Source organism: Salvelinus alpinus, chromosome 23 (assembly GCF_045679555.1).
Source record: "Salvelinus alpinus chromosome 23, SLU_Salpinus.1, whole genome shotgun sequence".
In the NCBI taxonomy this organism is placed as follows: domain Eukaryota; kingdom Metazoa; phylum Chordata; class Actinopteri; order Salmoniformes; family Salmonidae; genus Salvelinus; species Salvelinus alpinus.
In genome coordinates, this window is record NC_092108.1 from 2,393,694 (window position 1) to 2,421,520 (window position 27,827).

General features: G+C 48.1%; 1 pseudogene; it reads right to left on the minus strand.

Annotated features, from left to right (window-relative positions):
* Nucleotides 1–1,137: 1,137 nt before the first annotated feature.
* Nucleotides 1,138–27,827, minus strand: part of LOC139550057 (casein kinase I-like) — an 87,974-nt pseudogene continuing 61,284 nt past the window's right edge.

Consider the following 27,827-nt stretch of genomic DNA (forward strand, 5'->3'; position numbering starts at 1 on the left):
TGTGTAAACTTAAATGTTGTATTTCCATAGCATTTGTGTATGTTCTCTATAGTTATGTACTTGAAAATGTATCAATTGACCAATTCGGCACATAATATTGTCCAGTATTGCCATGCGTCACTGGATCAATCTGAAACGTAGCACACTGCTGCCATCTAGTGGCCAGAATCTAAATTGCACCTAAACTGCAATACGTATGATGGCCTTTCTCTTGCATTTCCAAGATGACATTTTTTTTAAATAAGATGTTTTTTGGTTTGTATTATCTTTTACCAGATCTTATGTCTTATATTCTCCTACATTAATTTAACATTGCCACAAACTTCAAAGTGTTTCCTTTCAAATGGTATCAAGCATATGCATATCCTTGCTTCAGGTCCTGAGCTACAGGCAGTTAGATTTGGGTATGTTATTTTCTGTCATTTTAGGTGTCCAATCCTTTTAAAATGGCACAAACTAAAACTGGCAGGTAACTGATTTGGACAAGCAACATAAAACCCATAAACACATAGGTTTCTGTCCCAAATGGCACCCTATTCCCTATTTAGTGCACTACTTTTGACCAGGGCCCATAGGTCTTCCTATTCCCTATGTAGTGCACTACTTTTGACCAGGGCCCATAGGTCTTCCTAGCCACTGTCGGGCACCTCAGTATTTCTATATTTCTTTCCTGTCTGTATGACACAATGTGTTATTCTAGAGTTCCTGTCTGTATGACACACTGTGTTATTATGGAGTTCCTGTCTGTATGACACACTGTGTTATTCTGGAGTTCCTGTCTGTATGACACACTGTGTTATTCTAGAGTTCCTGTCTGTATGACACACTGTGTTATTCTAGAGTTCCTGTCTGTATGACACACTGTTATTCTAGAGTTCCTGTCTGTATGACACACTGTGTTATTCTGGAGTTCCTGTCTGTATGACACACTGTGTTATTCTGGAGTTCCTGTCTGTATGACACACTGTGTTATTCTAGAGTTCCTGTCTGTATGACACACTGTGTTATTCTAGAGTTCCTGTCTGTATGACACACTGTGTTATTCCTTCTGTTGATCAATAAAAACTACTTTGTAAATAGTTTAGTCTGTCCCCCTCTGTCAATGTTCAGCACGTTAAAATGGAACACAGACAGCAGTTTGTTCTCTGTCCTTTAATAGTCTCTTATGATTTCTCAGGTCGTTCCAGGCTCTCTTCATTCATTTATCCATTCATCCACCCATCATGAGCTCATCTTCAGGCCTTGTCCATCCATCCATCCATCCATCCATCCATCCATCCATCCATCCATCCATCCATCCATCCATCCATCCATCTCATAGAAATATAACATTTATTCCTTACAATCTTCTTCTTCTTCAGGTTTAGAATATAAAACAGGTCCAACCACACAGACAGTCATGGTTCTGTCCCATTGGGTCCTGTCTGTCTGTCGCGGCAGGTCATTACAGTCTGTTGTAGTACTGCAGGAGGGTCGACAGGGGGCGCTCTAACTGAACACACGCAGAGTGAGACAGACAGAGAGGAGGGTGTAGAGTACTGGGCTCAGCTTAGTCTCAGTACTGCTTCCTTCCCTCTGTCAGTCTGGTTGCCAACAACTCCTCTTCTTCACTAGTGTCTCTGGAGGCCTTTCCTCTTCTTCACTAGTGTCTCTGGAGGCCTTTCCTCTTCTTCACTAGTGTCTCTGGAGGCCTTTCCTCTTCTTCACTAGTGTCTCTGGAGGCCTTTCCTCTTCTTCACTAGTGTCTCTGGAGGCCTTTCCTCTTCTTCACTAGTGTCTCTGGAGGCCTTTCCTCTTCTTCACTAGTGTCTCTGGAGGCCTTTCCTCTTCTTCACTAGTGTCTCTGGAGGCCTTTCCTCTTCTTCACTAGTGTCTCTGGAGGCCTTTTCTCTGGAGGCCTTTCCTCTTCTTCACTAGTGTCTCTGGAGGCCTTTCCTCTTCCTCCTCTTAAAGAAACAGCAGCACCTGAAACAGAACAAAGGAACAACAATAGGATGAGATTATAACATTGAACAAACTAAATACAAAGACTCACCCCCAATTCTAAACCGACCCCTCACCCCCAATTCTAAACCGACCCCTCACCCCCAATTCTAAACCGACCCCTCACTAAACGGTCCATCTCACTTGGTGTCGTCGGCCACCTCCACCTCGGCCGGGGCGGTGATGGGTGCGTTGGAGTGGCCCGCCGTCGGGTCGTCTGTATTCAGCTCCCCATTGGTTGAACTCAACACCTGCAGGGAAGCATCATGGGAGTATCATAGACCACCAGATAATGACGGCTTACTGTGGTACAAAATATCTAAGGTATTGTCATGAGACTTCTGAATGTTGTAGATAGAAATGTAATGAATAGAGCCGACACGATTCCCTATTCTACATGATAGAAATGTAATGAATAGAACCGACACGATTCCCTATTCTACATGATAGAAATGTAATGAATAGAGCCGACACGATTCCCTATTCTACATGATAGAAATGTAATGAATAGAGCCGACACGATTCCCTATTCTACATGATAGAAATGTAATGAATAGAGCCGACACGATTCCCTATTCTACATGACAGACAATCATATCTTCAACACAATACACTCAGAAGTCTCACTCTCACCTCTCAAGCTCGGTCATAATCATTTGTAATGTTGCCTAATGCTGTAATGTTATGAGATGAAAACTGGTTTCCTCAAGATGGTTGTGTGACTCCAGAAACATTTGAAGTTGAACATTTGAAGCTCTAGCCAACAATGGCCCATTCTGAGATGGTCCCATATATGCCCTATATAGCGCACTACTGTTGACCAGGGCCCATGTGGCTCTGGTCAAAAGTAGTGCACTACATAGGGCATTTGGGATGCAAACCAATGACACTGAACACTACCCAAACTAGATGGTATTATATTGAGTAAATCCATCTCTATAACACTTGGGACCCACTACAAGGTGACGTAATTTCTAGATGATGAACATTCTAATAGCACAAGTTTTTCCTTTTGTCACCGTCTCTCCCACAGTTAGTCCCCCGGTAGGATACAGTTAGTCCCCCGGTAGGATACAGTTAGTCCCCCGGTAGGATACAGTTAGTCCCCCGGTAGGAAACAGTTAGTCCCCCGGCCCCGGTAGGATACAGTTAGTCCCCCGGTAGGATACAGTTAGTCCCCCGGTAGGATACAGTTAGTCCCCCGGCCCCGGTAGGATACAGTTAGTCCCCCGGTAGGATACAGTTAGTCCCCCGGTAGGATACAGTTAGTCCCCCGGTAGGATACAGTTAGTCCCCCGGCCCCGGTAGGATACAGTTAGTCCCCCGGTAGGATACAGTTAGTCCCCCGGTAGGATACAGTTAGTCCCCCGGCCCCGGTAGGATACAGTTAGTCCCTCGGCCCCGGTAGGATACAGTTAGTCCCCCGGCCCCGGTAGGATACAGTTAGTCCCCCGGCAGGATACAGTTAGTCCCCCGGTAGGATACAGTTAGTCCCCCGGTAGGATACAGTTAGGCCCCCGGTAGGATACAGTTAGTCCCCCGGTAGGATACAGTTAGTACCCCGGCCCCGGTAGGATACAGTTAGTCCCCCGGTAAGATACAGTTAGTCCCCCGGTAGGATACAGTTAGTCCCCCGGTAGGATACAGTTAGTCCCCCGGCCCCGGTAGGATACAGTTAGTCCCCCGGTAGGATACAGTTAGTCCCTCGGCCCCAGTAGGATAGTTAGTCTCTCTGCCCCAGTAGGATAGTTAGTCCCTCTGCCCCAGTAGGATAGTTAGTCCCTCTGCCCCAGTAGGATAGTTAGTCCCTCTGCCCCAGTAGGATAGTTAGTCCCTCTGCCCCAGTAGGACAGTTAGTCCCTCTGCCTCAGTAGGACAGTTAGTCCCTCTGCCCCAGTAGGACAGTTAGTCCCTCTGCCCCAGTAGGACAGTTAGTCCCTCTGCCTCAGTAGGACAGTTAGTCCCTCTGCCTCAGTAGGACAGTTAGTCCCTCTGCCTCAGTAGGACAGTTAGTCCCTCTGCCTCAGTAGGACAGTTAGTCCCTCTGCCTCAGTAGGACAGTTAGTCCCTCTGCCTCAGTAGGACAGTTAGTCCCTCTGCCTCAGTAGGACAGTTAGTCCCTCTGCCTCAGTAGGACAGTTAGTCCCTCTGCCTCAGTAGGACAGTTAGTCCCTCTGCCTCAGTAGGACAGTTAGTCCCTCTGCCTCAGTAGGACAGTTAGTCCCTCTGCCTCAGTAGGACAGTTAGTCCCTCTGCCTCAGTAGGACAGTTAGTCCCTCTGCCTCAGTAGGATAGTTAGTCCCTCTGCCTCAGTAGGATAGTTAGTCCCTCTGCCTCAGTAGGATAGTTAGTCCCTCTGCCTCAGTAGGATAGTTAGTCCCTCTGCCTCAGTAGGATAGTTAGTCCCTCTGCCTCAGTAGGATAGTTAGTCCCTCTGCCTCAGTAGGATAGTTAGTCCCTCTGCCTCAGTAGGATAGTTAGTCCCTCTGCCTCAGTAGGATAGTTAGTCCCTCTGCCTCAGTAGGATAGTTAGTCCCTCTGCCTCAGTAGGATAGTTAGTCCCTCTGCCTCAGTAGGATAGTTAGTCCCTCTGCCTCAGTAGGATAGTTAGTCCCTCTGCCTCAGTAGGATAGTTAGTCCCTCTGCCTCAGTGGGATAGTTAGTCCCTCTGCCTCAGTAGGATAGTTAGTCCCTCTGCCTCAGTAGGATAGTTAGTCCCTCTGCCTCAGTAGGATATAAGCCTAGTATGAAGTGTGCAGCATGTGAGGGGAAAAGAGGGTAAGGAGAATTGGAGAAAGAAAAGCGTGAGCAGAGACTAGTGCTGCAGAAAGAGAGTTAGGAGATAAAAACAAGGAGAGAGAAAACAAGAGACAAGAGGCAGAGTGTTGAACATTGCGGGGCGACGCCCACAGCCCAGTACCTGGACAGAGCCCCCCAGCCTATCAGCTGTTAGATGGGACCCCAGCAGCTCCCTATTGGTCACTGGAGTGGGCTGGGAATCACTTCCTTTGGGTTCTGGCGACTGGCGCGACAGCAAAGGAGGAAGTAGAGGGAGGAGATGGTGAAGGAGGAAGTAGAGGGAGGAGATGGAGAAGGAGGAAGTAGAGGGAGGAGATGGTGAAGGAGGAAGTAGAGGGAGGAGATGGTGAAGGAGGAGGTAGAGGGAGGAGATGGTGAAGGAGGAGATGGTGAAGGAGGAAGTAGATGGAGGAAATGGTGAAGGAGGAGATGGTGAGCGAGGAAGTAGAGGGAGGTAATGGTGAAGGAGGAAGTAGAGGGAGGAGATGGTGAGGAAGGAAGTAGAGGGAGGAGATGGAGAAGGAGGAAGTAGAGGGAGGAGATGGTGAAGGAGGAAGTAGAGGGAGGAGATGGTGAAGGAGGAGGTAGAGGGAGGAGATGGTGAAGGAGGAGATGGTGAAGGAGGAAGTAGAGGGAGGAAATGGTGAAGGAGGAGATGGTGAGCGAGGAAGTAGAGGGAGGTAATGGTGAAGGAGGAAGTAGAGGGAGGTAATGGTGAAGGAGGAAGTAGAGGGAGGAGATGGTGAAGGAGGAAGTAGAGGGAGGAGATGGTGAGGGAGGAGATGGTGAAGGAGGAGATGGTGAAGGAGGAAAGAAAGAAACAAAAAAACAGCGTTTAAAGACGTCTCTCTCCCGGTCAGCAGTTAGGCAGCTACTTAGACACTGCTCTACCGGAGGACGGACAGACAGACCTGAGGGGCGGTGCGGTGACGTGGGAAGAAAAGAGTGCACGTGAGGAGGAGTGCATGACAGAAGACTACTCGTGTGACATGAAGAAACACAAGTGGCTGTAGAAGCCACTGGTGTGAGCTGAGACTGAACAAGCTGCTGTTATGAGACTGGCTTCGGTTGGTGGGACTGGTGCTGCTGTTATGAGACTGGCTTCGGTTGGTGGGTCTGGTGGCATTGTCAGTGGCAATCTGTGGTTTGGTGAGTAAGGCCAGTTAAACAGTTAGTTTAGCCTGGATACCAGTCTGTTTCTAGTTTCTTTAATATAGCCTGGATACCAGTCTGTTTCAGCTCTCTTGCCAACTCCTTATGGAACTGTTGTGACAAACTGTTTGGCTTGCCAATCAGAGTAGGAGTAGGCAAAAGCACCAACAGATCTGGGACCAGGCTACAGATCCGGGACCAGGCTACAGATCCGGGACCAGGCTACAGATCCGGGACCAGGCTACAGATCCGGGACCAGGCTACAGATCCGGGACCAGGCTACAGATCCGGGACCAGGCTACAGATCTGGGACCAGGCTACAGATCCGGGACCAGGCTACAGATCTGGGACCAGGCTACAGATCTGGGACCAGGCTACAGATAGTTAGTAAGAAGCTGCCAACTTGGAATATTGTAAATGTAAAATTATGCTAATGCTGAATGACATTTGTGAAATTTGTGTGTTCAGTTTGTGTGTGTGTGTGTGTGTGTGTGTGTGTGTGTTCAGTGTGTGTGTGTTCAGTGTGTGTTCAGTGTGTGTCCTACCTGGTTTTTAGTCTGTTGCGCTGCCTTGTCTCTGCTGCTGGACTGTAGGAGGGGATCACTGGGGACTGGACCAATAGGAGTGGGCTGAGGACAGAGGTTAAAGGTCATCATTAACTAAAGGGCCAATAGGAGTGGGCTGAGGAAGAGTCACAGGTTAAAAGTTAACAGAACATGTTATTTTCCTGAAAGCCATGTCCTACATCAAGCTGCTCATCAGAGCCATGTCCTACATCAAGCTGCTCATCAGAGCCATGTCCTACATCAAGCTGCTCAGAGCCATGTCCTTCATCAAGCTGTTCAGAGCCATGTCCTACATCAAACTGCTCATCAGAACCATGTCCTACATCAAGCTGCTCAGAGCCATGTCCTACATCAAGCTGCTCAGAGCCATGTCCTATATCAAACTGCTCATCAGAACCATGTCCTACATCAAGCTGTTCATCAGAGCCATGTCCTACATCAAGCTGCTCATCAGAGCCATGTCCTACATCAAGCTGCTCATCAGAGCCATGTCCTACATCAAGCTGCTCAGAGCCATGTCCTACATCAAGCTGCTCAGAGCCATGTCCTACATCAAGCTGCTCAGAGCCATGTCCTACATCAAGCTGCTCATCAGAGCCATGTCCTACATCAAGCTGCTCAGAGCCATGTCCTACATCAAGCTGCTCATCAGAGCCATGTCCTCCATCAAGCTGCTCATCAGAGCCATGTCCTCCATCAAGCTGCTCATCAGAGCCATGTCCTACATCAAGCTGCTCATCAGAGCCACGTCCTACATCAAGCTGCTCATCAGAACCATGTCCTACATCAAGCTGCTCATCAGAACCATGTCCTACATCAAGCTGTTCAGAGCCATGTCCTCCATCAAGCTGTTCATCAGAGCCATGTCCTACATCAAGCTGCTCATCAGAGCCATGTCCTACATCAAGCTGCTCATCAATGCCATGTCCTACATCAAGCTGCTCATCAGAGCCATGTCCTCCATCAAGCTGCTCATCAGAGCCATGTCCTACATCAAGCTGGTCATCAGAGCCATGTCCTACATCAAGCTGCTCATCACAGCCATGTCCTACATCAAGCTGCTCATCAGAGCCATGTCCTCCATCAAGATGCTCATCAGAGCCATGTCCTCCATCAAGATGCTCATCAGAGCCATGTCCTCCATCAAGCTGCTCATCAAAGCCATGTCCTACATCAAGCTGCTCATCAGAGCCATGTCCTACATCAAGCTGCTCATCAGAACCATGTCCTACATCAAGCTGTTCAGAGCCATGTCCAACATCAAGCTGTTTAGAGCCATGTCCTACATCAAGCTGTTCAGAGCCATGTCCTACATCAAGCTGTTCATCAGAGCCATGTCCTACATCAAGCCGTTCATCAGAGCCATGTCCTACATCAAGCCGTTCAGAGCCATGTCCTTCATCAAGCTATTCATCAGAGTTATGTCCTTCATCAAGCTGTTCATCAGAGCCATGTCCTACATCAAGCTGCTCATCAGAGCCATGTCCTACATCAAGCCGTTCAGAGCCATGTCCTACATCAAGCCGTTCAGAGCCATGTCCTTCATCAAGCTGTTCATCAGAGCCATGTCCTTCATCAAGCTGTTCATCAGAGCCATGTCCTACATCAAGCCGTTCAGAGCCATGTTCTACATGAAGCCGTTCAGAGCCATGTTCTACATCAAGCTGTTCATCAGAGCCACGTCCTACATCAAGCCGCTCATCAGAGCCATGTCCTACATCAAGCCGTTCATCAGAGCCATGTCCTACATCAAGCCGTTCATCAGAGCCATGTCCTACATCAAGCCGCTCATCAGAGCCATGTCCTACATCAAGCCGCTCATCAGAGCCATGTCCTACATCAAGCCGCTCATCAGAGCCATGTTCTACATCAAGCTGCTCATCAGAGCCATGTCCTACATCAAGCCGTTCATCAGAGCCATGTCCTACATCAAGCTGTTCATCAGAGCCATGTCCTACATCAAGCCGTTCATCAGAGCCATGTTCTACATCACGCCGTTCATCAGAGCCATGTCCTACATCAAGCCGCTCATCAGAGCCATGTTCTACATCAAGCCGTTCATCAGAGCCATGTCCTACATCAAGCCATTCATCAGAGCCATGTCCTACATCAAGCTGTTCATCACAGCCATGTCCTCCATCAAGCTGCTCATCAGAGCCATGTCCTACATCAAGCCGTTCATCAGAGCCATGTCCTACATCAAGCTGCTCATCAGAGCCATGTCCTACATCAAGCCGTTCATCAGAGCCATGTCCTATATCAAGCTGTTCATCAGAGCCATGTCCTACATCAAGCCGTTCATCAGAGCCATGTCCTACATCAAGCTGTTCAGAGCCATGTCCAACATCAAGCTGTTCAGAGCCATGTCCTACATCAAGCTGTTCATCAGAGCCATGTCCTACATCAAGCTGTTCATCAGAGCCATGTCCTACATCAAGCCGTTCATCAGAGCCATGTCCTACATCAAGCCGTTCAGAGCCATGTCCTTCATCAAGCTGTTCATCAGAGTTATGTCCTTCATCAAGCTGTTCATCAGAGCCATGTTCTACATCACGCCGTTCATCAGAGCCATGTCCTACATCAAGCCGCTCATCAGAGCCATGTTCTACATCAAGCCGTTCATCAGAGCCATGTCCTACATCAAGCCATTCATCAGAGCCATGTCCTACATCAAGCTGTTCATCAGAGCCATGTCCTACATCAAGCCGTTCATCAGAGCCATGTCCTACATCAAGCTGCTCATCAGAGCCATGTCCTACATCAAGCCGTTCATCAGAGCCATGTCCTACATCAAGCTGTTCATCAGAACCATGTCCTACATCAAGCCGTTCATCAGAGCCATGTCCTACATCAAGCTGTTCAGAGCCATGTCCTACATCAAGCTGCTCATCAGAACCATGTCCTACATCAAGCTGTTCAGAGCCATGTCCAACATCAAGCTGTTTAGAGCCATGTCCTACATCAAGCTGTTCATCAGAGCCATGTCCTACATCAAGCCGTTCATCAGAGCCATGTCCTACATCAAGCCGTTCATCAGAGCCATGTCCTACATCAAGCCGTTCAGAGCCATGTCCTTCATCAAGCTATTCATCAGAGTTATGTCCTTCATCAAGCTGTTCATCAGAGCCATGTCCTACATCAAGCTGCTCATCAGAGCCATGTCCTACATCAAGCCGTTCAGAGCCATGTCCTACATCAAGCCGTTCAGAGCCATGTCCTTCATCAAGCTGTTCATCAGAGCCATGTCCTTCATCAAGCTGTTCATCAGAGCCATGTCCTACATCAAGCCGTTCAGAGCCATGTTCTACATGAAGCCGTTCAGAGCCATGTTCTACATCAAGCTGTTCATCAGAGCCACGTCCTACATCAAGCCGCTCATCAGAGCCATGTCCTACATCAAGCCGTTCATCAGAGCCATGTCCTACATCAAGCCGTTCATCAGAGCCATGTCCTACATCAAGCCGCTCATCAGAGCCATGTCCTACATCAAGCCGCTCATCAGAGCCATGTCCTACATCAAGCCGCTCATCAGAGCCATGTTCTACATCAAGCTGCTCATCAGAGCCATGTCCTACATCAAGCCGTTCATCAGAGCCATGTCCTACATCAAGCTGTTCATCAGAGCCATGTCCTACATCAAGCCGTTCATCAGAGCCATGTTCTACATCACGCCGTTCATCAGAGCCATGTCCTACATCAAGCCGCTCATCAGAGCCATGTTCTACATCAAGCCGTTCATCAGAGCCATGTCCTACATCAAGCCATTCATCAGAGCCATGTCCTACATCAAGCTGTTCATCACAGCCATGTCCTCCATCAAGCTGCTCATCAGAGCCATGTCCTACATCAAGCCGTTCATCAGAGCCATGTCCTACATCAAGCTGCTCATCAGAGCCATGTCCTACATCAAGCCGTTCATCAGAGCCATGTCCTATATCAAGCTGTTCATCAGAGCCATGTCCTACATCAAGCCGTTCATCAGAGCCATGTCCTACATCAAGCTGTTCAGAGCCATGTCCAACATCAAGCTGTTCAGAGCCATGTCCTACATCAAGCTGTTCATCAGAGCCATGTCCTACATCAAGCTGTTCATCAGAGCCATGTCCTACATCAAGCCGTTCATCAGAGCCATGTCCTACATCAAGCCGTTCAGAGCCATGTCCTTCATCAAGCTGTTCATCAGAGTTATGTCCTTCATCAAGCTGTTCATCAGAGCCATGTTCTACATCACGCCGTTCATCAGAGCCATGTCCTACATCAAGCCGCTCATCAGAGCCATGTTCTACATCAAGCCGTTCATCAGAGCCATGTCCTACATCAAGCCATTCATCAGAGCCATGTCCTACATCAAGCTGTTCATCAGAGCCATGTCCTACATCAAGCCGTTCATCAGAGCCATGTCCTACATCAAGCTGCTCATCAGAGCCATGTCCTACATCAAGCCGTTCATCAGAGCCATGTCCTACATCAAGCTGTTCATCAGAACCATGTCCTACATCAAGCCGTTCATCAGAGCCATGTCCTACATCAAGCTGTTCAGAGCCATGTCCTACATCAAGCTGTTCATCAGAGCCATGTCCTAAATCAAGCCGTTCATCAGAGCCATGTCCTACATCAAGCCGTTCAGAGCCATGTCCTTCATCAAGCTATTCATCAGAGTTATGTCCTTCATCAAGCTGTTCATCAGAGCCATGTCCTACATCAAGCTGCTCATCAGAGCCATGTCCTACATCAAGCCGTTCAGAGCCATGTCCTTCATCAAGCTGTTCATCAGAGCCATGTTCTACATCAAGCCGTTCAGAGCCATGTCCTACATCAAGCCGTTCAGAGCCATGTCCTTCATCAAGCTGTTCATCAGAGCCATGTCCTTCATCAAGCTGTTCATCAGAGCCATGTCCTACATCAAGCCGTTCAGAGCCATGTTCTACATGAAGCCGTTCAGAGCCATGTTCTACATCAAGCTGTTCATCAGAGCCACGTCCTACATCAAGCCGCTCATCAGAGCCATGTCCTACATCAAGCCGTTCATCAGAGCCATGTCCTACATCAAGCCGTTCATCAGAGCCACGTCCTACATCAAGCCGCTCATCAGAGCCATGTCCTACATCAAGCCGCTCATCAGAGCCATGTCCTACATCAAGCCGCTCATCAGAGCCATGTTCTACATCAAGCTGCTCATCAGAGCCATGTCCTACATCAAGCCGTTCATCAGAGCCATGTCCTACATCAAGCTGTTCATCAGAGCCATGTCCTACATCAAGCCGTTCATCAGAGCCATGTTCTACATCACGCCGTTCATCAGAGCCATGTCCTACATCAAGCCGCTCATCAGAGCCATGTTCTACATCAAGCCGTTCATCAGAGCCATGTCCTACATCAAGCCATTCATCAGAGCCATGTCCTACATCAAGCTGTTCATCACAGCCATGTCCTCCATCAAGCTGCTCATCAGAGCCATGTCCTACATCAAGCCGTTCATCAGAGCCATGTCCTACATCAAGCTGCTCATCAGAGCCATGTCCTACATCAAGCCGTTCATCAGAGCCATGTCCTATATCAAGCTGTTCATCAGAGCCATGTCCTACATCAAGCCGTTCATCAGAGCCATGTCCTACATCAAGCTGTTCAGAGCCATGTCCAACATCAAGCTGTTCAGAGCCATGTCCTACATCAAGCTGTTCATCAGAGCCATGTCCTACATCAAGCTGTTCATCAGAGCCATGTCCTACATCAAGCCGTTCATCAGAGCCATGTCCTACATCAAGCCGTTCAGAGCCATGTCCTTCATCAAGCTGTTCATCAGAGTTATGTCCTTCATCAAGCTGTTCATCAGAGCCATGTTCTACATCACGCCGTTCATCAGAGCCATGTCCTACATCAAGCCGCTCATCAGAGCCATGTTCTACATCAAGCCGTTCATCAGAGCCATGTCCTACATCAAGCCATTCATCAGAGCCATGTCCTACATCAAGCTGTTCATCAGAGCCATGTCCTACATCAAGCCGTTCATCAGAGCCATGTCCTACATCAAGCTGCTCATCAGAGCCATGTCCTACATCAAGCCGTTCATCAGAGCCATGTCCTACATCAAGCTGTTCAGAGCCATGTCCTACATCAAGCTGTTCAGAGCCATGTCCTACATCAAGCCGTTCAGAGCCATGTGAATGCACCAATTTGTAAGTCGCTCTGGATAAGAGCGTCTGCTAAATGACTTAAATGTAAATGTAAATGTAATGTCCAACATCAAGCCGTTCATCAGAGCCATGTCCTACATCAAGCCGTTCATCAGAGCCATGTCCTACATCAAGCCGTTCGTCAGAGCCATGTCCTACATGAAGCCGTTCATCAGAGCCATGTCCTACATCAAACCGTTCATCAGAGCCATATCCTACATCAAGCCGTTCATCAGAGCCATGTCCTACATCAAGCTGTTCATCAGAGCCATGTCCTACATCAAGCTGTTCATCAGAGCCATGTCCTACATCAAGCTGTTCATCAGAGCCATGTCCTACATCAAGCTGTTCAGAGCCATGCCCTACATCAAGCTGTTCAGAGCCATGTCCTACATCAAGCTGTTCAGAGCCATGTCCTACATCAAGCTGTTCAGAACCATGTCCTACATCAAGCTGCTCATCAGAACCATGTCCTACATCAAGCCGTTCAGAGCCATGTCCTACATCAAGCTGTTCAGAGCCATATCCTACATCAAGCTGCTCATCAGAACCATGTCCTACATCAAGCTGTTCAGAACCATGTCCTTCATCAAGCTGTTTAGAACCATGTCCTACATCAAGCTATTCAGAGCCATGTCCTACATCAAGCTGTTCATCAGAACCATGTCCTACATCAAGCTGTTCATCAGAACCATGTCCTACATCAAGCTGTTCAGAGCCATGTCCCAAATGGAACCCTGTAACTACACATAGTGCACAAATAGAACTCACTCAACCCTATACATCATAGTGCACTACTATTGGCTAAAGTCACAAATAGAACTCACTCAACCCTATACATCAAATCTATGACATAGGAAATACTACATTAATACTGAGGGGTAATACTAGGGTTAGGACTGAGGGGTAATACTAGGGTTAGGACTGAGGGGTAATACTAGAGTTAGGACTGAGGGGTAATACTAGGGTTAGGACTGAGGGGTAATACTAGGGTTAGGACTGAGGGGTAATACTAGGGTTAGGACTGAGGGGTAATACTAGGGTTAGGACTGAGGGGTAAAACTAGAGTTAGGACTGAGGGGTAAAACTAGGGTTAGGACTGAGGGGTAAAACTAGAGTTAGGACTGAGGGGTAATACTAGGGTTAGGACTGAGGGGTAATACTAGGGTTAGGACTGAGGGGTAATACTAGGGTTAGGACTGAGGGGTAATACTAGGGTTAGGACTGAGGGGTAATACTAGGGTTAGGACTGAGGGGTAATACTAGGGTTAGGACTGAGGGGTAATACTAGGGTTAGGACTGAGGGGTAATACTAGGGTTAGGACTGAGGGGTAATACTAGGGTTAGGACTAAGGGGTAATACTAGGGTTAGGACTGAGGGGTAATACTAGAGTTAGGACTGAGGGGTAATACTAGGGTTAGGACTGAGGGGTAATACTAGGGTTAGGACTGAGGGGTAATACTAGAGTTAGGACTGAGGGGTAATACTAGGGTTAGGACTGAGGGGTTAGGGTTAGGACTGAGGGGTAATACTAGGGTTAGGACTGAGGGGTAATACTAGGGTTAGGACTGAGGGGTAATACTAGGGTTAGGACTGAGGGGTAATACTAGGGTTAGGACTGAGGGGTAATACTAGGGTTAGGACTGAGGGGTTAGGGTTAGGACTGAGGGGTAATACTAGAGTTAGGACTGAGGGGTAATACTAGGGTTAGGACTGAGGGGTAATACTAGGGTTAGGACTGAGGGGTAATACTAGGGTTAGGACTGAGGGGTTAGGGTTAGGACTGAGGGGTAATACTAGGGTTAGGACTGAGGGGTAATACTAGGGTTAGGACTGAGGGGTAATACTAGGATTAGGACTGAGGGGTAATACTAGGGTTAGGACTGAGGGGTAATACTAGGGTTAGGACTGAGGGGTAATACTAGGGTTAGGACTGAGGGGTAATACTAGGGTTAGGACTGAGGGGTAATACTAGGGTTAGGACTGAGGGGTAATACTAGAGTTAGGACTGAGGGGTAATACTAGGGTTAGGACTGAGGGGTAATACTAGGGTTAGGACTGAGGGGTAATACTAGGGTTAGGACTGAGGGGTAATACTAGAGTTAGGACTGAGGGGTAATACTAGGGTTAGGACTGAGGGGTAATACTAGGGTTAGGACTGAGGGGTAATACTAGGGTTAGGACTGAGGGGTAATACTAGGGTTAGGACTGAGGGGTAATACTAGGGTTAGGACTGAGGGGTAATACTAGGGTTAGGACTGAGGGGTAATACTAGGGTTAGGACTGAGGGGTAATACTAGGGTTAGGACTGAGGGGTAATACTAGGGTTAGGACTGAGGGGTAATACTAGGGTTAGGACTGAGGGGTAATACTAGGGTTAGGACTGAGGGGTAATACTAGGGTTAGGACTGAGGGGTAATACTAGGGTTAGGACTGAGGGGTAATACTAGAGTTAGGACTAAGGGGTAATACTAGGGTTAGGACTAAGGGGTAATACTAGGGTTAGGACTGAGGGGTAATACTAGGGTTAGGACTGAGGGGTAATACTAGGGTTAGGACTGAGGGGTAATACTAGGGTTAGGACTGAGGGGTTAGGGTTAGGACTGAGGGGTAATACTAGGGTTAGGACTGAGGGGTAATACTAGGGTTAGGACTGAGGGGTAATACTAGGGTTAGGACTGAGGGGTAATACTAGGGTTAGGACTGAGGGGTAATACTAGGGTTAGGACTGAGGGGTTAGGGTTAGGACTGAGGGGTAATACTAGGGTTAGGACTGAGGGGTAATACTAGGGTTAGGACTGAGGGGTAATACTAGGGTTAGGACTGAGGGGTAATACTAGGGTTAGGACTGAGGGGTAATACTAGGGTTAGGACTGAGGGGTAATACTAGGGTTAGGACTGAGGGGTAATACTAGGGTTAGGACTGAGGGGTAATACTAGGGTTAGGACTGAGGGGTAATACTAGGGTTAGGACTGAGGGGTAATACTAGGGTTAGGACTGAGGGGTAATACTAGGGTTAGGACTGAGGGGTAATACTAGGGTTAGGACTGAGGGGTAATACTAGGGTTAGGACTGAGGGGTAATACTAGGGTTAGGACTGAGGGGTAATACTAGGGTTAGGACTGAGGGGTAATACTAGAGTTAGGACTGAGGGGTAATACTAGGGTTAGGACTGAGGGGTAATACTAAGGTTAGGACTGAGGGGTAATACTAGAGTTAGGACTGAGGGGTAATACTAGGGTTAGGACTAAGGGGTAATACTAGGGTTAGGACTGAGGGGTAATACTAGGGTTAGGACTGAGGGGTAATACTAGGGTTAGGACTAAGGGGTAATACTAGGGTTAGGACTGAGGGGTAATACTAGGGTTAGGACTGATGGGTAATACTAGGGTTAGGACTGAGGGGTAATACTAGGGTTAGGACTGAGGGGTAATACTAGAGTTAGGACTAAGGGGTAATACTAGGGTTAGGACTGAGGGGTTAGGGTTAGGACTAAGGGGTAATACCAGGGTTAGGACTGAGGGGTTAGGGTTAGGACTGAGGGGTAATACTAGGGTTAGGACTGAGGGGTTAGGGTTAGAACTGAGGGGTAATACTAGGACTGACCAGTGGCTTGCCGACCCAGTCGTACTCGTAATCAAAGACGTAGCCGTTCCTGTCGAAGAGGTCGGTGAAGAGTTTCCGTAAGTAGTCGTAGTCCGGCTTCTCAAAGAAATCCAGGCGCCGTACATAACGCAGGTAGGTGGCCATCTCTTCTACAGGGAGACACACGTTACATTCAGGTAGGTGGCCATCTCTTCTACAGGGAGACACACGTTACATTCAGGTAGGTGGCCATCTCTTCTACAGGGAGACACACGTTACATTCAGGTAGGTGGCCATCTCTTCTACAGGGAGACACACGTTACATTCAGGTAGGTGGCCATCTCTTCTACAGGGAGACGCACACGTTACATTCAGGTAGGTGGCCATCTCTTCTACAGGGAGACACACACGTTACATTCAGGTAGGTGGCCATCTCTTCTACAGGGAGACACACGTTACATTCAGGTAGGTGGCCATCTCTTCTACAGGGAGACACACGTTACATTCAGGTAGGTGGCCATCTCTTCTACAGGGAGACACACGTTACATTCAGGTAGGTGGCCATCTCTTCTACAGGGAGACACACACGTTACATTCAGGTAGGTGGCCATCTCTTCTACAGGGAGACACACGTTACATTCAGGTAGGTGGCCATCTCTTCTACAGGGAGACACACACGTTACATTCAGGTAGGTGGCCATCTCTTCTACAGGGAGACACACGTTACATTCAGGTAGGTGGCCATCTCTTCTACAGGGAGACACACACGTTACATTCAGGTAGGTGGCCATCTCTTCTACAGGGAGACACACACGTTACATTCAGGTAGGTGGCCATCTCTTCTACAGGGAGACACACGTTACATTCAGGTAGGTGGCCATCTCTTCTACAGGGAGACACACGTTACATTCAGGTAGGTGGCCATCTCTTCTACAGGGAGACACACGTTACATTCAGGTAGGTGGCCATCTCTTCTACAGGGAGACACACGTTACATTCAGGTAGGTGGCCATCTCTTCTACAGGGAGACACACGTTACATTCAGGTAGGTGGCCATCTCTTCTAAAGGGAGACACACGTTACATTCAGGTAGGTGGTCATCTCTTCTACAGGGAGACACACACGTTACATTCAGGTAGGTGGCCATCTCTTCTACAGGGAGACACACACGTTACATTCAGGTAGGTGGCCATCTCTTCTACAGGGAGACACACGTTACATTCAGGTAGGTGGCCATCTCTTCTACAGGGAGACACACGTTACATTCAGGTAGGTGGCCATCTCTTCTACAGGGAGACACACGTTACATTCAGGTAGGTGGCCATCTCTTCTACAGGGAGACACACGTTACATTCAGGTAGGTGGCCATCTCTTCTACAGGGAGACACACACGTTACATTCAGGTAGGTGGCCATCTCTTCTACAGGGAGACACACGTTACATTCAGGTAGGTGGCCATCTCTTCTACAGGGAGACACACGTTACATTCAGGTAGGTGGCCATCTCATCTACAGGGAGACACACACGTTACATTCAGGTAGGTGGCCTTCTCTTCTACAGGGAGACACACGCGTTACATTCAGGTAGGTGGCCATCTCTTCTACAGGGAGACACACACGTTACATTCAGGTAGGTGGCCATCTCTTCTACAGGGAGACACACGTTACATTCAGGTAGGTGGCCATCTCTTCTACAGGGAGACACACGTTACATTCAGGTAGGTGGCCATCTCTTCTACAGGGAGACACACGTTACATTCAGGTAGGTGGCCATCTCTTCTACAGGGAGACACACGTTACATTCAGGTAGGTGGCCATCTCTTCTACAGGGAGACACACACGTTACATTCAGGTAGGTGGCCATCTCTTCTACAGGGAGACACACGTTACATTCAGGTAGGTGGCCATCTCTTCTACAGGGAGACACACACGTTACATTCAGGTAGGTGGCCATCTCTTCTACAGGGAGACACACGTTACATTCAGGTAGGTGGCCATCTCTTCTACAGGGAGACACACACGTTACATTCAGGTAGGTGGCCATCTCTTCTACAGGGAGACACACACGTTACATTCAGGTAGGTGGCCATCTCTTCTACAGGGAGACACACACGTTACATTCAGGTAGGTGGCCATCTCTTCTACAGGGAGACACACGTTACATTCAGGTAGGTGGCCATCTCTTCTACAGGGAGACACACGTTACATTCAGGTAGGTGGCCATCTCTTCTACAGGGAGACACACGTTACATTCAGGTAGGTGGCCATCTCTTCTACAGGGAGACACACGTTACATTCAGGTAGGTGGCCATCTCTTCTACAGGGAGACACACACGTTACATTCAGGTAGGTGGCCATCTCTTCTACAGGGAGACACACGTTACATTCAGGTAGGTGGCCATCTCTTCTACAGGGAGACACACGTTACATTCAGGTAGGTGGCCATCTCATCTACAGGGAGACACACACGTTACATTCAGGTAGGTGGCCTTCTCTTCTACAGGGAGACACACGCGTTACATTCAGGTAGGTGGCCATCTCTTCTACAGGGAGACACACACGTTACATTCAGGTAGGTGGCCATCTCTTCTACAGGGAGACACACACGTTACATTCAGGTAGGTGGCCATCTCTTCTACAGGGAGACACACACGTTACATTCAGGTAGGTGGCCATCTCTTCTACAGGGAGACACACACGTTACATTCAGGTAGGTGGCCATCTCTTCTACAGGGAGACACACACGTTACATTCAGGTAGGTGGCCATCTCTTCTACAGGGAGACACACGTTACATTCAGGTAGGTGGCCATCTCTTCTAAAGGGAGACACACGTTACATTCAGGTAGGTGGCCATCTCTTCTACAGGGAGACACACGTTACATTCAGGTAGGTGGCCATCTCTTCTACAGGGAGACACACACGTTACATTCAGGTAGGTGGCCATCTCTTCTACAGGGAGACACACGTTACATTCAGGTAGGTGGCCATCTCTTCTACAGGGAGACACACACGTTACATTCAGGTAGGTGGCCATCTCTTCTACAGGGAGACACACACGTTACATTCAGGTAGGTGGCCATCTCTTCTACAGGGAGACACACACGTTACATTCAGGTAGGTGGCCATCTCTTCTACAGGGAGACACACGCGTTACATTCAGGTAGGTGGCCATATCCTCTACAGGGAGACACACACGTTACATTCAGGTAGGTGGCCATCTCTTCTACAGGGAGACACACACGTTACATTCAGGTAGGTGGCCATCTCTTCTACAGGGAGACACACGCGTTACATTCAGGTAGGTGGCCATCTCTTCTACAGGGAGACACACACGTTACATTCAGGTAGGTGGCCATCTCTTCTACAGGGAGACACACACGTTACATTCAGGTAGGTGGCCATCTCTTCTACAGGGAGACACACACGTTACATTCAGGTAGGTGGCCATCTCTTCTACAGGGAGACACACACGTTACATTCAGGTAGGTGGCCATCTCTTCTACAGGGAGACACACACGTTACATTCAGGTAGGTGGCCATCTCTTCTACAGGGAGACACACGCGTTACATTCAGGTAGGTGGCCATCTCTTCTACAGGGAGACACACACGTTACATTCAGGTAGGTGGCCATCTCTTCTACAGGGAGACACACACGTTACATTCAGGTAGGTGGCCATCTCTTCTACAGGGAGACACACACGTTACATTCAGGTAGGTGGCCATCTCTTCTACAGGGAGACACACACGTTACATTCAGGTAGGTGGCCATCTCTTCTACAGGGAGACACACACGTTACATTCAGGTAGGTGGCCATCTCTTCTACAGGGAGACACACGTTACATTCAGGTAGGTGGCCATCTCTTCTAAAGGGAGACACACGTTACATTCAGGTAGGTGGCCATCTCTTCTACAGGGAGACACACGTTACATTCAGGTAGGTGGCCATCTCTTCTACAGGGAGACACACACGTTACATTCAGGTAGGTGGCCATCTCTTCTACAGGGAGACACACGTTACATTCAGGTAGGTGGCCATCTCTTCTACAGGGAGACACACACGTTACATTCAGGTAGGTGGCCATCTCTTCTACAGGGAGACACACACGTTACATTCAGGTAGGTGGCCATCTCTTCTACAGGGAGACACACACGTTACATTCAGGTAGGTGGCCATCTCTTCTACAGGGAGACACACGCGTTACATTCAGGTAGGTGGCCATATCATCTACAGGGAGACACACACGTTACATTCAGGTAGGTGGCCATCTCTTCTACAGGGAGACACACACGTTACATTCAGGTAGGTGGCCATCTCTTCTACAGGGAGACACACGCGTTACATTCAGGTAGGTGGCCATCTCTTCTACAGGGAGACACACACGTTACATTCAGGTAGGTGGCCATCTCTTCTACAGGGAGACACACACGTTACATTCAGGTAGGTGGCCATCTCTTCTACAGGGAGACACACACGTTACATTCAGGTAGGTGGCCATCTCTTCTACAGGGAGACACACACGTTACATTCAGGTAGGTGGCCATCTCTTCTACAGGGAGACACACACGTTACATTCAGGTAGGTGGCCATCTCTTCTACAGGGAGACACACGTTACATTCAGGTAGGTGGCCATCTCTTCTACAGGGAGACACACACGTTACATTCAGGTAGGTGGCCATCTCTTCTACAGGGAGACACACACGTTACATTCAGGTAGGTGGCCATCTCTTCTACAGGGAGACACACACGTTACATTCAGGTAGGTGGCCATCTCTTCTACAGGGAGACACACACGTTACATTCAGGTAGGTGGCCATCTCTTCTACAGGGAGACACACACGTTACATTCAGGTAGGTGGCCATCTCTTCTACAGGGAGACACACACGTTACATTCAGGTAGGTGGCCATCTCTTCTACAGGGAGACACACGTTACATTCAGGTAGGTGGCCATCTCTTCTACAGGGAGACACACACGTTACATTCAGGTAGGTGGCCATCTCTTCTACAGGGAGACACACACGTTACATTCAGGTAGGTGGCCATCTCTTCTACAGGGAGACACACGTTACATTCAGGTAGGTGGCCATCTCTTCTACAGGGAGACACACACGTTACATTCAGGTAGGTGGCCATCTCTTCTACAGGGAGACACACGCGTTACATTCAGGTAGGTGGCCATCTCTTCTACAGGGAGACACACGTTACATTCAGGTAGGTGGCCATCTCTTCTACAGGGAGACACACACGTTACATTCAGGTAGGTGGCCATCTCTTCTACAGGGAGACACACACGTTACATTCAGGTAGGTGGCCATCTCTTCTACAGGGAGACACACGTTACATTCAGGTAGGTGGCCATCTCTTCTACAGGGAGACACACGCGTTACATTCAGGTAGGTGGCCATCTCTTCTACAGGGAGACACACGTTACATTCAGGTAGGTGGCCATCTCTTCTACAGGGAGACACACACGTTACATTCAGGTAGGTGGCCATCTCTTCTACAGGGAAACACACGCGTTACATTCAGGTAGGTGGCCATCTCTTCTACAGGGAGACACACACGTTACATTCAGGTAGGTGGCCATCTCTTCTACAGGGAGACACACACGTTACATTCAGGTAGGTGGCCATCTCTTCTACAGGGAGACACACACGTTACATTCAGGTAGGTGGCCATCTCTTCTACAGGGAGACACACACGTTACATTCAGGTAGGTGGCCATCTCTTCTACAGGGAGACACACACGTTACATTCAGGTAGGTGGCCATCTCTTCTACAGGGAGACACACACGTTACATTCAGGTAGGTGGCCATCTCTTCTACAGGGAGACACACACGTTACATTCAGGTAGGTGGCCATCTCTTCTACAGGGAGACACACGTTACATTCAGGTAGGTGGCCATCTCTTCTACAGGGAGACACACACGTTACATTCAGGTAGGTGGCCATCTCTTCTACAGGGAGACACACACGTTACATTCAGGTAGGTGGCCATCTCTTCTACAGGGAGACACACGTTACATTCAGGTAGGAGAGAAAACACCTAGTTGTCATGGTGATGAAAGGCCTTCTGGTTCAGGTTAGTCTGTAGAGGTAGTGTTCACACATTCCAAATAATTTCCACAGGTTGGGAGGTTAAAAAAGAAAGGCCGGCCTCCTGGCCTTCTCACGCACGACATTGTCTAGGGTTTACAGAGAGTAGTGCAACAAACAAAAAAACTCCAGTCAGCGGCAGTCCTGTGGGCGAAAACAGCTCGTTGACGGGAGGTTGAAGGAGAACGGCGCAAGCTAACAGGCCACAAACAGGACAATAACGACGCAGTACAACAGCTTCTCCAACAGAACTCTCTGATCCTTGTCATGGATATGACAGGAGACGACCACACCGGGTTCCACTCATATCAAAACAAGAAGACGCGGCTCCAATGGGCACGTGATCACCAACCCTGGACAGTTGAGGAGTGGAAAAACATTGCCTGGTCTAACGAATCCTGGTTCCTGTTGCGTCATGCTGATGGCAGAGTCAGGATTTGTCTTTAAGCAGCAGGACTCTATGTCCCCATCCTGCCTGGTGTCAACGGTCCAGGCTGGTGGCGGTGGTGTAACGCTGTGGGTCCTGCCTGGTGTCAACGGTCCAGGCTGGTGGCGGTGGTGTAACGCTGTGGGTCCTGCCTGGTGTCAACGGTCCAGGCTGGTGGCGGTGGTGTAACGCTGTGGGTCCTGCCTGGTGTCAACGGTCCAGGCTGGTGGCGGTGGTGTAACGCTGTGGGTCCTGCCTGGTGTCAACGGTCCAGGCTGGTGGCGGTGGTGTAACGCTGTGGGTCCTGCCTGGTGTCAACGGTCCAGGCTGGTGGCGGTGGTGTAACGCTGTGGGTCCTGCCTGGTGTCAACGGTACAGGCTGGTGGCGGTGGTGTAACGCTGTGGGTCCTGCCTGGTGTCAACGGTCCAGGCTGGTGGCGGTGGTGTAACGCTGTGGGTCCTGCCTGGTGTCAACGGTACAGGCTGGTGGCGGTGGTGTAATGTTTCCTGTCACACGTTAGGTCCCTTGATACCAACTGAACAACGTACTAGATGGGTGTACCTAATAATACTGTTCAGTAACTGTTGTATTTCAGGAAGAAAGATACACAGACCTGGGAAGCTCTCACACAGCACCTCGATGGGCGTGGCTCTCTTGGTGTCACCTATCTTCTGATAGCGCTCCTTCAGAGTGTCTGCCTGGGGGGGGGGGGGGGAGAGACACAGACAGACGTTACATTAGTTCAAATCAAATCAAATCAAATTTTATTAGTCACATACACATGGTTAGCAGATGTTAATGCGAGTGTAGCGAAATGCTTGTGCTTCTAGTTCCGACAATGCAGTAATAACCAAGGTGTGTGACGTTACATTAGTTCCCAAGGTGTGTGACGTTACATTATTAGTTCCCAAGGTGTGTGACGTTACATTATTAGTTCCTAAGGTGTGTGACGTTACATTAGTTCCTAAGGTGTGTGACGTTACATTAGTTCCTAAGGTGTGTGACGTTACATTAGTTCCTACGGTGTGTGACGTTACATTAGTTCCTAAGGTGTGTGACGTTACATTAGTTCCTAAGGTGTGTGACGTTACATTAGTTCCTAAGGTGTGTGACGTTACATTAGTTCCTAAGGTGTGTGACGTTACATTAGTTCCTACGGTGTGTGACGTTACATTAGTTCCTAAGGTGTGTGACGTTACATTAGTTCCCAAGGTGTGTGACGTTACATTAGTTCCTAAGGTGTGTGACGTTACATTAGTTCCTACGGTGTGTGACGTTACATTAGTTCCTACGGTGTGTGACGTTACATTAGTTCCTACGGTGTGTGACGTTACATTAGTTCCTAAGGTGTGTGACGTTACATTAGTTCCTAAGGTGTGTGACGTTACATTAGTTCCTACGGTGTGTGACGTTACATTAGTTCCTAAGGTGTGTGACGTTACATTAGTTCCTAAGGTGTGTGACGTTACATTAGTTCCTAAGGTGTGTGACGTTACATTAGTTCCTAAGGTGTGTGACGTTACATTAGTTCCCAAGGTGTGTGACGTTACATTAGTTCCTAAGGTGTGTGACGTTACATTAGTTCCTACGGTGTGTGACGTTACATTAGTTCCTACGGTGTGTGACGTTACATTAGTTCCTACGGTGTGTGACGTTACATTAGTTCCTACGGTGTGTGACGTTACATTAGTTCCTAAGGTGTGTGACGTTACATTAGTTCCTAAGGTGTGTGACGTTACATTAGTTCCTAAGGTGTGTGACGTTACATTAGTTCCTACGGTGTGTGACGTTACATTAGTTCCTAAGGTGTGTGACGTTACATTAGTTCCTACGGTGTGTGACGTTACATTAGTTCCTAAGGTGTGTGACGTTACATTAGTTCCTACGGTGTGTGACGTTACATTAGTTCCTAAGGTGTGTGACGTTACATTAGTTCCTACGGTGTGTGACGTTACATTAGTTCCTAAGGTGTGTGACGTTACATTAGTTCCTAAGGTGTGTGACGTTACATTAGTTCCTAAGGTGTGTGACGTTACATTAGTTCCTAAGGTGTGTGACGTTACATTAGTTCCTACGGTGTGTGACGTTACATTAGTTCCTACGGTGTGTGACGTTACATTAGTTCCTAACCTTAAGGTGTGTGAGTTCCTACCTTCAGGCCCTGCCAGGGCAGACTGCCTCGCAGGAAGTACATGAACATGTGACCTAGAGCTTCCAGGTCGTCTCTCCTGCTTTGTTCTACAGAGAGACAGGAAACAAAACACAGTTTCACACACACATCTTCACACACACACATCTTCACACACAGACATCGTTTCGAACACAGGAACAAATTAGTTCTAACTAAGAGAAAGTCACATTTTTATTTTTATTTAACCCGGTAGGCCAGTTGATAACAAGTTCTCATTTACTGCGACCTGGCCAAGATAAAGCAAAGCAGTTCGACACAAACAACAACACAGAGTTACACATGGAGTAAACAAACGTACAGTCAATAATACAATAGAAAAAAAGAAAGTCTATACACAGTGTGTCCAAATGGCATGAGGAGGTAAGGCAATAAATAGGCCATAGTAGTGAAGTAATTACAATTTAGCAGATTAACACTGGAGTGATAGATGAGCAGATGATGAGCAGATGATAGTGTGTAAGTAGTGATACTGGTGTGCAAAAGAGCAGCAAAGTAAATAAAAACAATATGGGGATGAGGTAGGTAGATTGGGTGGGCTATTTACAGATGGACTATGTACAGCTGCAGCGATCGGTTAGCTGCTCAGACAGCTGATGCTGACAATCCTAACTGTTGAAGCAGATAAATAGACTAATCCAGAAGACAGTTCCCTAACTATCCACCCTGATTCAAAGGACTGGTGTAGCAAACCGCGTGACAGCTGTTACCTCAGGGTATCCCTGGACTAACACCACTTTGGATTGACTTTCTGTCACCGCGAAAAGTAACACGACAGACTAATACAGTCTGGATTGGGGATTTCAGTAACACGACAGACTAATACAGTCTGGATTGGGGATTTCAGTAACACGACAGACTAATACAGTCTGGATTGGGGATTTCAGTAACACGACAGACTAATACAGTCTGGATTGGGGATTTCAGTCACATGACAGACTAATACAGTCTGGATTGGGGATTTCAGTCACATGACAGACTAATACAGTCTGGGTTGGGGATTTCAGTAACATGACAGACTAATACAGTCTGGATTGGGGATTTCAGTCACATGACTAATACAGACTGGATTGGGGATTTAAGTCACATGACAGACTAATACAGTCTGGATTGGGGATTTCAGTAACACGACAGACTAATACAGTCTGGATTGGGGATTTCAGTAATACGACAGACTAATACAGTCTGGGTTGGGGATTTCAGTCACATGACAGACTAATACAGTCTGGATTGGGGATTTCAGTAACATGACAGACTAATAGAGCCTGGATTGGGGATTTCAACGAGGACATCCACTGATTTAACATGACAAATTCATTCAGGCTTAAAGGGATATTTTCACAAAACGTTCAACTTCATATCCCCCCCCCCCCGACATCAACAAGTCAAAATGGAGCATCTCTATTTGTTTGTAGTAAAATATATAGAGGGAGATACGTCCAATGACATCGTCTACCAATTAGTAGGCAATGAACTCCTCCTAATTGGTTAAAATCAAATGATGCACACTAATGATGTCATCGGAAACACTCATCTTCCGCCATCTTTGTCATGTGTCTTTTTGGGTCTTTCTGGTCAAATATATTTTATCACCTGGATCATACAGAATACATCAAATCAGCCTGTTTACCTTTACCCAGGTGAGTATTGATACTCATGTAGGGTGTGGTGCCCATCAGGCTGTTTACCTTTACCCAGGTGAGTATTGATATTCATGTAGGGTGTGGTGCCCATCAGGCTGTTTACCTTTACCCAGGTGAGTATTGATACTCATGTAGGGTGTGGTGCCCATCAGGCTGTTTACCTTTACCCAGGTGAGTATTGATACTCATGTAGGGTGTGGTGCCCATCAGGCTGTTTACCTTTACCCAGGTGAGTATTGATACTCATGTAGGGCGTGGTGCCCATCAGGCTGTTTACCTTTACCCAGGTGAGTATTGATACTCATGTAGGGTGTGGTGCCCATCAGGCTGTTTACCTTTACCCAGGTGAGTATTGATACTCATGTAGGGTGTGGTGCCCATCAGGCTGTTTACCTTTACCCAGGTGAGTATTGATACTCATGTAGGGTGTGGTGCCCATCAGGCTGTTTACCTTTACCCAGGTGAGTATTGATACTCATGTAGGGTGTGGTGCCCATCAGGCTGTTTACCTTTACCCAGGTGAGTATTGATACTAATGTAGGGTGTGGTGCCCATCAGGCTGTTTACCTTTACCCAGGTGAGTATTGATACTCATGTAGGGTGTGGTGCCCATCAGGCTGTTTACCTTTACCCAGGTGAGTATTGATACTAATGTAGGGTGTGGTGTCCATCAGACTGTTTACCTTTGCCCAGGTGAGTATTGATACTCATGTAGGGTGTGGTGCCCATCAGGCTGTTTACCTTTACCCAGGTGAGTATTGATACTCATGTAGGGTGTGGTGCCCATCAGGCTGTTTACCTTTACCCAGGTGAGTATTGATACTCATGTAGGGTATAGTGCCCATCAGGCTGTTTACCTTTACCCAGGTGAGTATTGATACTCATGTAACGTGTGGTGCCCATCCGGCTGTTTACCTTTGCCCAGGTGAGTATTGATACTCATGTAACGTGTGGTGCCCGTCAGGCTGTTTACCTTTACCCAGGTGAGTATTGATACTCATGTAGGGTGTGGTGCCCATCAGGCTGTTTACCTTTACCCAGGTGAGTATTGATACTCATGTAGGGTGTGGTGCCCATCAGGCTGTTTACCTTTACCCAGGTGAGTATTGATACTCATGTAGGGTGTGGTGCCCATCAGACTGTTTACCTTTACCCAGGTGAGTATTGATACTCATGTAGGGTGTGGTGCCCATCAGACTGTTTACCT